At 31.6% G+C, this 13,167-nt stretch overlaps 1 long non-coding RNA gene across 1 annotated transcript; it reads right to left on the reverse strand.

Moving 5' to 3' along the window:
- Nucleotides 1–4,002: 4,002 nt before the first annotated feature.
- LOC143043350 (uncharacterized) lies at nt 4,003–11,821 on the reverse strand. Its single transcript, XR_012968329.1, has 4 exons — nt 11,466–11,821; nt 10,504–10,576; nt 8,544–8,647; nt 4,003–4,119 (listed from the first exon to the last, which is right to left on the reverse strand). It is a non-coding gene; the product is annotated as an uncharacterized LOC143043350 (long non-coding RNA).
- Between the last annotated feature and the right edge of the window lie 1,346 nt (nt 11,822–13,167).

Here is a 13,167-nt window from a genome sequence, read left to right on the forward strand (position 1 = left end):
ACTGCTTACGGAATAACACGTGATGTGCAATTGGTCAATCAGAATAAAATATTATAATGAAACATACATCTAATGTAATTATATGAAAATAAATAGACCTAGAATAATTCAATAACACGTGTTTGGTTAATCTATTTTTATCTATATTTATGTTTACATCGCTTATATGGTCATCATTCTTAGCTTTCATTGAGATGGTTAAATCGTGAATTGTATATGTAAAGTTATATAAAGGAAGAGAATGTCAACATTGAAAGTGAAACAAAGGTAAATTATTTTATTGACTCATTTAATCCACAAATAAACATTATAATACAGGTAAAAACGATGATAAACATTTAATTTTTATCTGTTATTTGAAAAAATAGACCTAGAATAATCCAACAGCACGTGTTTGGTTAATCTATTTATATCTATATTTATGTTTACATCGCTTATATGGTCATCGGATGACTATAGAGGTCAACTCGATAAATATTTAGATGGCGTCTAGACACAAATACACACGAAACGAAGCTACGTATTTTCATGCCTGTGCCTTGTTTATTGTTTTATTTAGACTGTTAAAAGTTTTGATATATGTTTTATATTATGATGGATCAAATATGAGGAATTGATTAGAATTGGTGAACATGAATTGGACAGTTAATGCCCCTTTAAGGACCGTTTGTTATATTTTGTGCTTACTAGCTACAGGTTTATTAGTCAAACAAAATTATTACAACTGCGGGAATAAAGAACCAAAAGAAACATAAAAGTGATAAGAAAAATAAAAAAAATATAATTACCTATATAGTAATCCAAATATGAAGATAGCCATACCTTATATCATTAGCACCCATAATTGCGTCATTAGCAAACCAGACCAGGTAAAATAAAAGGCAATTTTCTCCCCGAAATAATTACGAATTTTTGTCAATGGCTGAAATTTGAAAAAAGTCTTCCATTCATCATTTAGAACTTTTCTAGGATCTCCCTCAACATCTTTTATTGACGATGGTCTCTCGTTGTCCTGAACATCCTGCTTTTCTTTATTTGTATGCTCAGGCTGATCATCATAACGTTTGCTGTATTCTGATGGCTCATGTAAAATCAAAATGTCCGTATACACAGCAAGTTTCTTCAAGTTAGGAAAATCTATAATATTCAATTTAAATTTCAATGTCAAACAACTACCATCATTTTTACACATTGATAAAAGATTCATTATAATTTAGAATGGAAATGGTGAATATGTAAAAAAAAAATTAAAAAAAAAGATTAAAAACAAGACAATATTTGAAGGCCATCAATGGGTCTTTAATCCATCTTCATGCACAAACAATCATGATTAATCCAGTTTTATCAGTAGTTTTTTTCCATGAGAAATCCTGCTATAATCGATCCTGATTATGCACACTTCCTTGTGTATATTTCTTACAGGATTCTATGTTAATTATGATTGACTTCTTCATATAAATGAGGTTATTATCACAATAGTTTTGATATACTTACTAACATTCTTTATTTAGAGTGTAATGTCAAAGCAAATACTCACTTAACATGCTTATGTTCTCGAATCTGTCCGTTGCTAAAGATGAATTTGCACCTGTACAAGAAGAAGATGTTATGTTGGTTATTTAAATTTCTCAAAGGAGTAGGTCCGGTAAGGACCGATTTTGGCCTCAAATTTCAGGTTCACCTGACAAAAGATTTTGACCACTTTTTAAACACTTAAGTGTCTATTTTATTTGAATTAATAAGTTTATGTGAAAGATTTGAACTGATTTAGTCATTAAAAACGATCCGATTCAAGCTCAAATATGAAAAATCTACCAAGTATGCCGAAAAATGTAACTTTCAGATGTTTTTGAAAAAAAATGGAAGTGGCCGCATCCGTGTTCATCCTTTAATATATATGTTATGTATTATCCCCAAATACAACTTATATTTCAATATTAAGGATGAACACGAATGTGGCCACTTTCGTTTTACACGAAAACCGTCTAAAATTGAACTAAAATGCTTGAATTGTGACGATTTCAGTAATTTAGCATGATTTACTGGTGCTAGTACAGGATATATGTGCATTGTATTGTCAAAAACATTTTAACAATTTTGTAAAACTGCTATATTTTGCGACCAAAAAGGGGTCTTACTGAACCTATTCCTTTCAACTGAAACATAATAGATACCAGAGCAGTCATATCAGGAATTGTAGCCACAATAATTATTTAGTTTTAAATCTGAATTTTTTTTTCACTTCTCCTTAAAAGTTCTTTTAAAACAACGATACACGTGATAAGCATTGGAAAAAACAATTATAATCTTTTTTCAGTCTTCCTTTAGGCTCTGCTACAATTATCTCTATCTATAACAGTACTTTCTGTGGAAAATGTTATTGAAAATCTTCAAATTCTAAGAAAATTGTTAAAAATTGACTATGAAGGGCAATAACTCCTTACGGGGTCAATTGACTATTTTGGTCATAGTGACTTATTTTTAGTTCTTACTTTGCTGAACATTATTGCTGTTTACAGTTTATTTTTATCTATAATAATATTCAAGATAATAACCAAAAACAGCAAAATTTCCTTAAAATTACCATTTCAGGGGCAGCAACCCAACAACGGAATGTTTGATTCATTTGAAAATTTCAGGGCAGATAGATCTTAACCTGATGAACAATTTTACCCCTGTCAGAATTGCTCTAAATGCTTTGGTTTTTGAGTTATCAGCCAAAAACTGCATTTTACCCCTATGTTCTATTTTTAGCCATGGCGGCCATCTTGGTTGGTTGGCCTTGTCACCGGACACATTTTTTAAACTAGATACCCCAATGATGATTATGGTTAAATTTGGCCCAGTAGTTTCAGAGGAAAAGATTTTTCTACAAGATTACTAAGATTTACGAAAAATGGTTAAAAATTGACTATAAAGGGCAATAACTCCTAAAGGGGTCAACTGACCATTTCGGTCATGTTGACTTATTTGTAAATCTTACTTTGCTGAACATTATTGCTGTTTACAGTTTATCTTTATCTATAACAAAATTCAAGATAATAACCAAAAACAGCAAAATTTCCTTAAAATTACATATTCAGGGGCAGCAACCCAACAACGGGTTGTCTGATTCATCTGAAAATTTCAGGACAGATAGATCTTGACCTGATAAACAATTTTACCCCTGTCAGATTTGCTCTTAATGCTTTGGTTTTTGAGTTATAAGCCAAAAACTGCATTTTACCCCTATGTTCTATTTTTAGCCATGGCGGCCATCTTGGTTGGTTGGCGGGGTCACGCCACACATTTTTTAAACTAGATACCCCAATAATGATTGTGGCCAAGTTTGGTTTAATTTGGCCCAGCAGTTTCAGAGGAGAAGATTTTTGTAAAAGTTAACGACGACGGACGACGGACGACGGACGACAGACGACGGACGACGATGACGGACGCCGGACGCAAAGTGATGGGAAAAGCTCACTTGGCCCTTCGGGCCAGGTGAGCTAAAAATGTGGTCCTCGTTAATGTCCTTTTTTTCTGTTGAACTAATAGGAGAACTAGCGGTAAAATCGAAATAAAAAATGAACTAAATTACAAAAATCGCTAACATTTTACAATTATTTAGTTTATGTACAGCTTATTCGAAAACAACAATAAAAAATATAGGTCACCAATGAGTAAAAAAGGATTTTCAATTTTAATGCCAAAAAATGGCATTTTTGCACCAAAGAGAGATAATTTGGCGCTTTTTCAATGATTTCTACATTTTAAAAGTCACACGAATTAATTTTTTGGAATGATTTTTGTACCATATGATAAAGTAACAACTGCTAAAGGTAATATATAAAATTTGTTATGAAAAATAAATGTTTATTTTTTTATGAAAATCGTATACCCACGAGCCTCCTTAAGGTTAGTAAGGTTTCTGGGATGTAGCCAATAACTGACATTTATCAAGTTCGCTTATTAGAAATGTTAATCCAAACTGACTATGATTTTATCATAAAAAATAAAAAGCAAACCTGTGTTAAAAAATGTTCTTGTCAAACAATTCCCATCAACATCTTTATCCAATAGCTTAATGTCATCTTTTTTAACATCATTAATGAGGTTCATATGGATAAGAATATTATTAACCTGTCAATGATAAAAAAAACTAATTGACTTTTATTGCTTTGCATCTATAGTACGGTGACCAGACCCAAAATATTTAAGATTTAATCGTCAAACATACTATATGGCTATATTATTTATCATTGGATTCGGAAAAATGATTACTTTTAAAATATCGATGTCGTCAAAAAGAAATATGGTAACGGTTTTGCAAAAAATAAGATCAAAGATCAAATTTTGTTTTTAATTTTTTTCCTCCATACTTTTGAAATTTGAAGATATATACATCAATTTAGGTAAAATTTCAGATACATACGTTTTTTCAAATCGGTAAACAATGAAATATCTCGAAAATGTAAAAAAAAATGAATTAGGAAACCGATTTATTCCGGAAATTTGACTTTTTCAAACACTTGATCTATTATACACATATTCTGTTATAGTTACAGTAGTTACCTTGCCGGCTGACATTCAACCTAAGCAATAAAGGATAATATTATTATTTTACCTGAAGCCTACAATCATGAAGGCGTATTTTGCATAAGCTCATTCATGTAATTCTTTAAAACTGAAAAGCAGTCTTTATCTCGAAAACCGTTACAATTCAAAAATCCAATCAAAGAGATCAACACAACAGAATTATGCCAAGAGTATCCTCTGGTTCATCTGTCAAGGAACATGATTTAAAATTTCTACATAATTATGTTCCTGTACAGGAGCAAGGCTCCGGACATGTAAAGTTTTGTTGTGAACACATGAAGATTTTCCCTTCAATGAAAACACAAGATCCTACAGATTTCTATTGACATATGCCCTTTAAAATATGCAAGGTGTAATGAATCAGTAAACTCTCGCCAACTGTATTGTAAAATTGACGGAATAGGGGGGTTAGCAATGTGTAATTCGGTCCAAATTTTTAGTTTGAATCGAAGAACGTAAAACATGCCGTTTCAGTGCCGCCTCACAGGAGGGAGGTTACATGTAGCTGATTAAACTTACGTCTTTACTAGTGGCAAGCTTGACGCGTATTGGATAATTATTATGATGGAATGGTTTTAAAGAGTTTTTTCTAATCATAAAGCTTTGAAATTAACTTTCATGCCCAAACAAGGGCTTCATCTTTGTCAATATTACCGAAACCACTGAAATAGTTGTGCTTGTCCATCGAAGTTTCGTAGACAGTTTGTCAACCTACCACAAACAGAGACGAAGTTGTGTCGCATCCGGGTAAGTGCGTGTACAGCAGGCAATAGTTTACAAATTGTTGGGGAAAGACAGATACATACTTAGTGAATGGGTGAAAATATTCGCTCATTCTTTACACTGATAATGTTCCCCATCTGCACCAACCACTCGCTTGTATGTGTTACATATTTATAGTAGTGAACAAACAGGACAATCACATTTGTATTAGATGTCCGTATGATTGTTCCTCCGCTCTTTCCCATTTTCTAAACTTCGTGTCAAAGTTTAAGGCATTAAATATCGGCCTCCTCTTGAGTGCTAAACAAGTTACGACAGCCACTAACTGTGTTGGTATAAATAAATTTAACAGTTTCGGAATTTACAAACGGTCTGGCTATGTAAAGCTCACGTCAGGTGGAATCATAGGGGATTTGTCAATTTTTTTCCAGTCCGGAATACTTCTCCCCTAAATAATCTGATACACTTTGATGGAAGCAGTAGTCTTGTTTGGTGTTCCCTTTCGGCAGACTTTATAGAGTTGTTCATGTCGTAGGTTCAAAAATATCTGGTGCTGTGTGAGCCATAGAAATTTATTGGGACATATTTTTTTAAAAGTCAGCTACAAGGTAACCGAATTTTTTACCTTTCTAAACATCAATACATTGAACCAATGCCGTACCATCTCTGATGTAAGTTGTCAGTGATGGTACAAAGGAAGGTAGCGAAAGTGCACAAATGACTTCAGATTCTAATTGCTTCACGAAATCAGACATCTCATGGTGCCGTCATCTTGAAAAAGGGACATTGGAATAGGACCTACAGTGTGCGACAGCACATGTTCTAAGGTAACATCATACATTTTGCCAAAATCAGTGCACGTATAAATACAAGTTCTGGATTTATGTGACCTAAAAGTATTTCCCCTGATTTATATTTCAGTTTTGTTTCTGTGGTCATGTTATCAAACGTTTTTATTTTTGACTTTGATATTGGACTATGAAAACTCCTTGACTGATCTAAAGAAAGAGCACTAGTGATAAAATTTTTAGACATGTTCAAGCCTTCCTCGACAGCTGTGAGCAAAGTCTTGTAGCATGCATTATAGAAAAGATATTGATAAGAAATCAAAGGTATCAATCATGGATCATTCAGATGGTCAACAATGGCAATAACATGTTTTTCATCTCTTTTATTTGCTGTTGGTTTTGTTTCTTTTCTTTTCAGCGTTACACGACTAAAGACTAAAGAATTCTAGGAAATGTCTAGTAAGGGTCCATCTAACAAGAGCAGACTTTCGATTTGCCATCTGATCCCCTTTAAGCTTTTATAACGGTCTTTTCTGTTGCCATGTTGGTCGATGTACCGTTAAAATGTCGTGGAGTCTGTCTAAAAGCAAAGAAGCCATCTATAAAAGGTAATCGAATATTCTCAGAAAGTTGTAGCATATTGAGTATGTAAACTGGCATCCACCTTCAGTAATTGGTACGGTTGGTTACAAAAAACATAAGGTACCATTTGAGATGACGATCTCGACGAAGTTGCCAAAAATGTCTACTGCTTCAAGGAACATATCCCAGTATTTGAATGTAAGTGAAACAGCACATCCCCATTGCTTATATGTATGTACATATATAAGAATTTCGAATAGCTCCGTCATATGAGCGTTGGGACTTGTGTCTTGCTTGAATTGCTAAAGTAATGCTTTTGAGATAAATTAATTTGATATTATTGATTAACAAAGGTATGAAATATCATATAAATGTTAAATATTTTACATTTTGCGTTAAAAAAAAAATGCTGAAATTGAATTGAAACGTACTCTATTAAATGCAAAATATTCGTAGTGTAAATCGTTTACATAAACTCTTTAATAACGGATTAATTTTGCTAAACTTTATATATATCACGGATTTTATATTACAACGTAGACCTCAAAACTTTTCTAAGTCGATTTTTAGTTCAAGTATACTAACGTACTTCAAAGCCCATTTTACGAAAATTACACGTTACGATTTTTTGACGACAAGTCAAATTGTTAAGTTTAGCCTTTGAACTACCAATACTGTGATTTATAGCCGTATAGTCCGAATGACGATTAAAATCCTTAAATAAGCGACTTTTCCCTACTTGGTCACCGTACTACTAGTGGCGAATATTGCATGCATTATTTTAAAATAATAAATGTTCATTTTGTTTATTTTAGGTATTATTAATAGTTATGTACTTGTAACATATACATGGTATTGTAGTTTTAACTATCAATCTAATTGACAGCGTTAAACTAAAGCAACCAAACTTAAACTCTTTATTATTAACTAAACTAAATATATGTGTAGTCCATCTTATTTATTTGCCTTATTTGTACATACTTCCGTATTTTGATAAAGCTCGATGCAACATTTTGCTGGCTAAATGCAAGCATTGTTTCTGTATTCAACAGTGAAACTATCAGAACAGCTAAGACTGTCATGGTATTTGTAAGATGTCGTTGCCCGATTTAATTAAATATTTCCGGCGTTATTGTTCGTTAATTCACATATATAAAAGGATGATCGAACTTGGAAGAAAACGAACACCTTTCAACCAGTGCTAGTGGTCGCTTTGAATCTTTAGTCAGATGAGAGTTGTTGCTCCACGTATAATATAGAAAGTATCACGGTAATTGAGAAAAGGAACACAATGAAACCATTTGTATTGATCATGTTGATAAACCCTTTCATTTACTGCTATCGAGTAAAACCTTACTTTCTTTTATGGTACCTGAACTCCAAAATTAATTCCTCTTTGGGTCATGTTGCAAGTACACCAATCAATTACAAAACTGTTTATAACAAAGGAGTTAACTGAGTAACCACATCATCACAGTAAATATATAGATAATAAATCACGTGTTCGTCATTACTTTGGTATTTTTATGTAAAATGAACAGTTGAATAAGTGATGACAGGTCACAATTGACCGTTACTATAATTGATAAAGACGCATGCAAAAGATGAAAAGATTTAACCGTCGCAGGGTTCATCATGTAAGCACAAATCAAGTGAATAGCTTGTTCGGTGGGTCACATTGACAAAACATATTTACGGGATTAAGGTTAATATAATAGAAACATACCCCTTGTAATTACAGTAAAACAACTCGTTGTGCATATTTTGGTTGTCAAAGACACGACATCAGACATTTCCATAAGATAATTTATATGTTTGTATCCATGCAAATTGGTATCAACGAGCATTTTGGAATGTACATTATTTAAATCATACCAGTAATGTCCTGATTGCTGGTCTAAAGAACTTGGAAGGATTTAAATGGTTCTCGAATAGATGTACTCTCTTCATCTTGAATCTGGTAGATTTTGGATGAACAGCTAAAACATACAAAAGTAAGATTATCAAGAACTTGATAAAAGAGTTACCTTACCAGGACGCCCTATCAATATCTAACATATTAAAGGCCACATTTGCCCTTTCTTTCATTATTAACCTATATACTACTGTAACAGTTTTAATTTGCCAACATTATATCAACATTATATCAAAATATACATCACAGACATCAAAGACTTTTTTCACGATGACTGGGGCCAAAACATAAATATTTGAATGATGATATTAGTAAAACTATTTCCTTAGGAATTAAATAAAAAAGTTTCGGATTGAACAGTTTATACAGCTTTTTATCTCTGTTATAATATTTTGGTAACTAGATACCTGAAGTTCTTTGTGTAGAAGATGTGAATTCAACCTTGTTAAATAGCTATCTTAACATATCGCTTATTTGGCAGTACATACACTTATATTGACCACATAGTGTGCACAAACATAAATAATATGTAAATAAGTCAATAAGGGGTACAGTAGTCAACATAAAGATATATGACCTAAGTCACAATGACAAAAACAAATATGTCAACAGAGGAATGCAACATATACAAATCACAGATTAACATGAACGAACAGAATACAAGAAATCACCATACCACAATGACAGGATGTATAAGTGCCGAGCAGCATCAAACTGATATAACCAAATAAAGACTAAACAATAAAAACGAATAATTTACGAAAACAGATAATAGAACAATGCAAAACGTGAAAAGATTATCAACAACGTCAGTACCTTGAATGTATTTTTTCAAGATGATAATGCATTATTTGTGAAGTTGAAAAGGAATATCTATTATCAATGTTTTAATATTTTCCGATAAAAACGTTCGTTGACATAACCCTTGTTCGTCCACTTTGTGCTCAAACGCTGTTGACGTTATATAAAGTTGATGTAGCATTTTCAAGGTCTTAAAAACAAACGGTGTGGGAAATTGATAACTGATGCACAAAATGATTTAATTTGATTGGTTATTTTCCTTTTTATTTATTTGAATAGACTCCAAACATAGATACTACAACAGGTACATTAAGCATTGTAAAATGTTTCGTTGTCAAAGTATAATAAAGAGTGAAAACAAATGAAGTCATGTGCGACGTTTGCACTTCTTAATGGGCTATAGCCTATCTAGCAATCATGAGTATGTGCAAAATCACATTCTAATATAATGCTCACGCGTTTGTAGGATTTATCTTTCAATTAACAAGTGCGACGAAGAATTACCATTTCAATTGTCTAAAAAGATTAGTATTTTTATAACCTTTAAAACCTCAAGCCCAATAATCTGCAAATACAATTTAATATTGTGTGCAAGAATACAATATGTATTGAGAATTAGTACTTTGACATCTTGTAAAGGCATTTGCTTTAATTTTAGGTATCTGTTAGACTTTGTGTGTTGATATTGAATTAATAATAACTACATATCTCAAATTATTCATTTATTGTCAAAAATAATTATGAATTTAACAAATGTAATAATCAGACAGTATCATACACGTTGTTTTAAGTCCAAAAGTACTCTTATTAGATTTGAGCAGTTGAGAGTTACAAAAAAACAGAAGCTAGTGAATCAAAGTGATACCACTCTAATATAATGTTCTGATGTATGACTTTATGATATATATTGATAGATATATACTTTAGGGTTAATCAATTGCTAGCGAGCAGGTCACTTAAAATTTGTTCTTTGTGTGATTTTGAAATGAATCAACTTACTTTTTAACAAATGAAACAAATGCAAACAATACGTAAATTCAACAAATGCCATATTAACTTTATGCTTCATTTGTGTATCTCATTGAAATCAGCTTGTGTATTTGATGTTTGCAGACTTACTTTTGTCTTTTTCAAACGTTTTGTATATAAACTTGGAACACATATTGGTTTGATCTTCAACTGGATACGTCAGCTGTAAATATATATATACAATTGATTAATTTAATATTATTTATTCTTCAGTATTCATAAAGTTCTATATGACATTTATATTAGCATTCAGCCATTACTGGCACTATAATACATGTATATAATTTACAACGAGGTTTTGTTCAAAACAAAAGTTAACGTAAAATCTAACTATAGCTTCTCAATTGTGAACTGTTTTGCGTCACTCCAGCAGCACCTATATGGAGTATTTATCTCCAAGGGGAAACCATATTCTAGAGCTTGCATTTTCCATCAATATTTCGTTGACAGGAGTTGCAGCTTACAAGACAGATTTTAAACCAAGAGTTCTTAGTGGTAATGTTTAGATAAACCCTTAAGGACATCATTAAGAGGGTTTTTTTGGGAGGGGCAAAAGTCGTAATCACAGTGCGATTGTCGAAAGTGGTCTGCATGCTGATATGGGAGTATGACTGGAATTATCTCTACAGAAGTAACAGATCGAGTAGGTTACACATACACCTTCGGAATACATGAGATTAATCCCGGTTTTAATAGGTTACATCTTTAGTATTCTATGGTGTGTTGACTATATTGTTGTTAGTTCTTTTGTTCGTGTTTCTGTCATGACATTGTCGGTTTGTTTTCAAATTATATAAGTAAGATTGTTCATTCAGTATCACTCACATCACCACAGCACGTAGCAGAATAATTACCTAGCGAATAAATATAAATTAACAATGTATTGAATTTAAAATACTGTTATGTATTATTTAGATTAAATTCCACAAACTCACTACTTTTGTCCAAATTCTAATTCAAACTCTTCATAAAATAGTTATTTCATACAATTTCATTTAACATCATATAAACAGTCAGAAACAAAATCAATAACATGAATGAAAGTCACTTACTCCTAGTAATGGCATTTGTAGATGTGTCATTTCTGCTTCAATACAGAGTCTTCTAAAAGAACAGTGAAGTTTCGTATAAACTTTGTCGTTAAGCACAGTTTCTTCAACATCAAATCCTTCAATTCTCAACTTATTTTTAAATTTTTTTCTAAGCTTTACCCGGACTTCATTTTTTCTTTCTTCCTCATTTTCCTTATTGCTCTTGGGTCCATCTTCAACTTTATGATGAATCAATACAATATCAATCCCTTTTGGCGCTGATATTATTTCCTTTTCATGGTTTCGGTAAAATCTGTCAAAATGTGCTAGTGCTTTTTCGTCCACGTATTTTGTTTTATTCATTGCTTTAAACGTGTGGTAAACCTCTGACAATAAATGTAAAAATAATATAAGTACAATATGTATTTTTTAAATAAGATTATTAAAAAAAATGCAATGAATATTGATTGTAAAAAACATCTTAGAAAGAACAGTCTGTTTTTTAAATTATTGGCTTCAAATGTAAGCCGATACAGTAATGCAAACATAGGAGCTACTTGTCTTTCTAAACCTTTAGTTAGATTTGATAAATTATACATTAATTATAACAGCCATTGTTTTGATAACGCCACAATACACTCAGGAGCTTAATCACTATGTTCAATATTTGCGATTTATTTCATAAAAAAACACCGAATAATGTGTATAACGTGCTTCTAACATAAATTTATCAGTAGATTCTACTTAGATAAATGGAAAATTGAAACTTCAAGAACATAAAAATTTGTATACATCAGTGTATGACAGATACCATTAATGTATAAAGTGTTTAAACCAAAGAGAAAGTGACCTTGTGTGTACAAATTCAAACATCAAACTTTATCTCTTTTTATTAGCTAGACAACACAAATTTCATTTAAGATTTTGTTTACAGGATTATAGTTTATTTGTAAATGCATGCATTAAATAAAACAAAAGAAATAATTATGTAAATTGGTGTTTAAATGTTTAAGGTGTATGCTATGCTATGTCGGCGACATGTATACATTGTCTCTTCTAATGTTTTAAATTATATACACCAACGATTGTAAATAATGTAACTTGATTTTTGTCCGTTTTATAGAGTATACGATTCCAATTCGCAAAATTGTTGCAAAAAAAATTAGTTTGATTCAAATCCATCTGGTAGGTTCAAATGATTACAAATACATGTAGGTGTGTGGCCTAGGCGTCGAAAAGTGGATATACATGTGTAAATACTTATGATTTCAAATACTATTTGATATATATTTTGAAGGAATATTTTAACCAAACATTTAGCCCTTACAGTATGGTTCATGGTTTTACTTTCTTCCTTGTCCACAAGAAATATATTCCAATGATATTTATAGTTTTCCGAAGAAAAGAATTAACTACATCAAGTTAACTATCACAAGTTTTTTCGAATTACTGGGAAGGAAAACTTACAATAGTCTGTAAGTAAAAGGTACATAAACATATCGTGTTCGTATAACATAGTATATTTTGGAGTGTGATGTAAGATTATTTACATCAGTTAATAAGAAACAAGAAATTTCAAGCAGATCGAGATGAATTACTCTTCAAAGCTAGAAAAGTCATGCTTTATTGGTAATTTCACAACGAATGCAAAAATGGTTAAAATTGGATTTTTAACTGTTTATTCCGAACCATTCCATATGACTTGACACAATTAATTAGTTGG

This window comes from Mytilus galloprovincialis, chromosome 8 (genome assembly GCF_965363235.1).
Source record: "Mytilus galloprovincialis chromosome 8, xbMytGall1.hap1.1, whole genome shotgun sequence".
In the NCBI taxonomy this organism is placed as follows: Eukaryota; Metazoa; Mollusca; class Bivalvia; order Mytilida; family Mytilidae; genus Mytilus; species Mytilus galloprovincialis.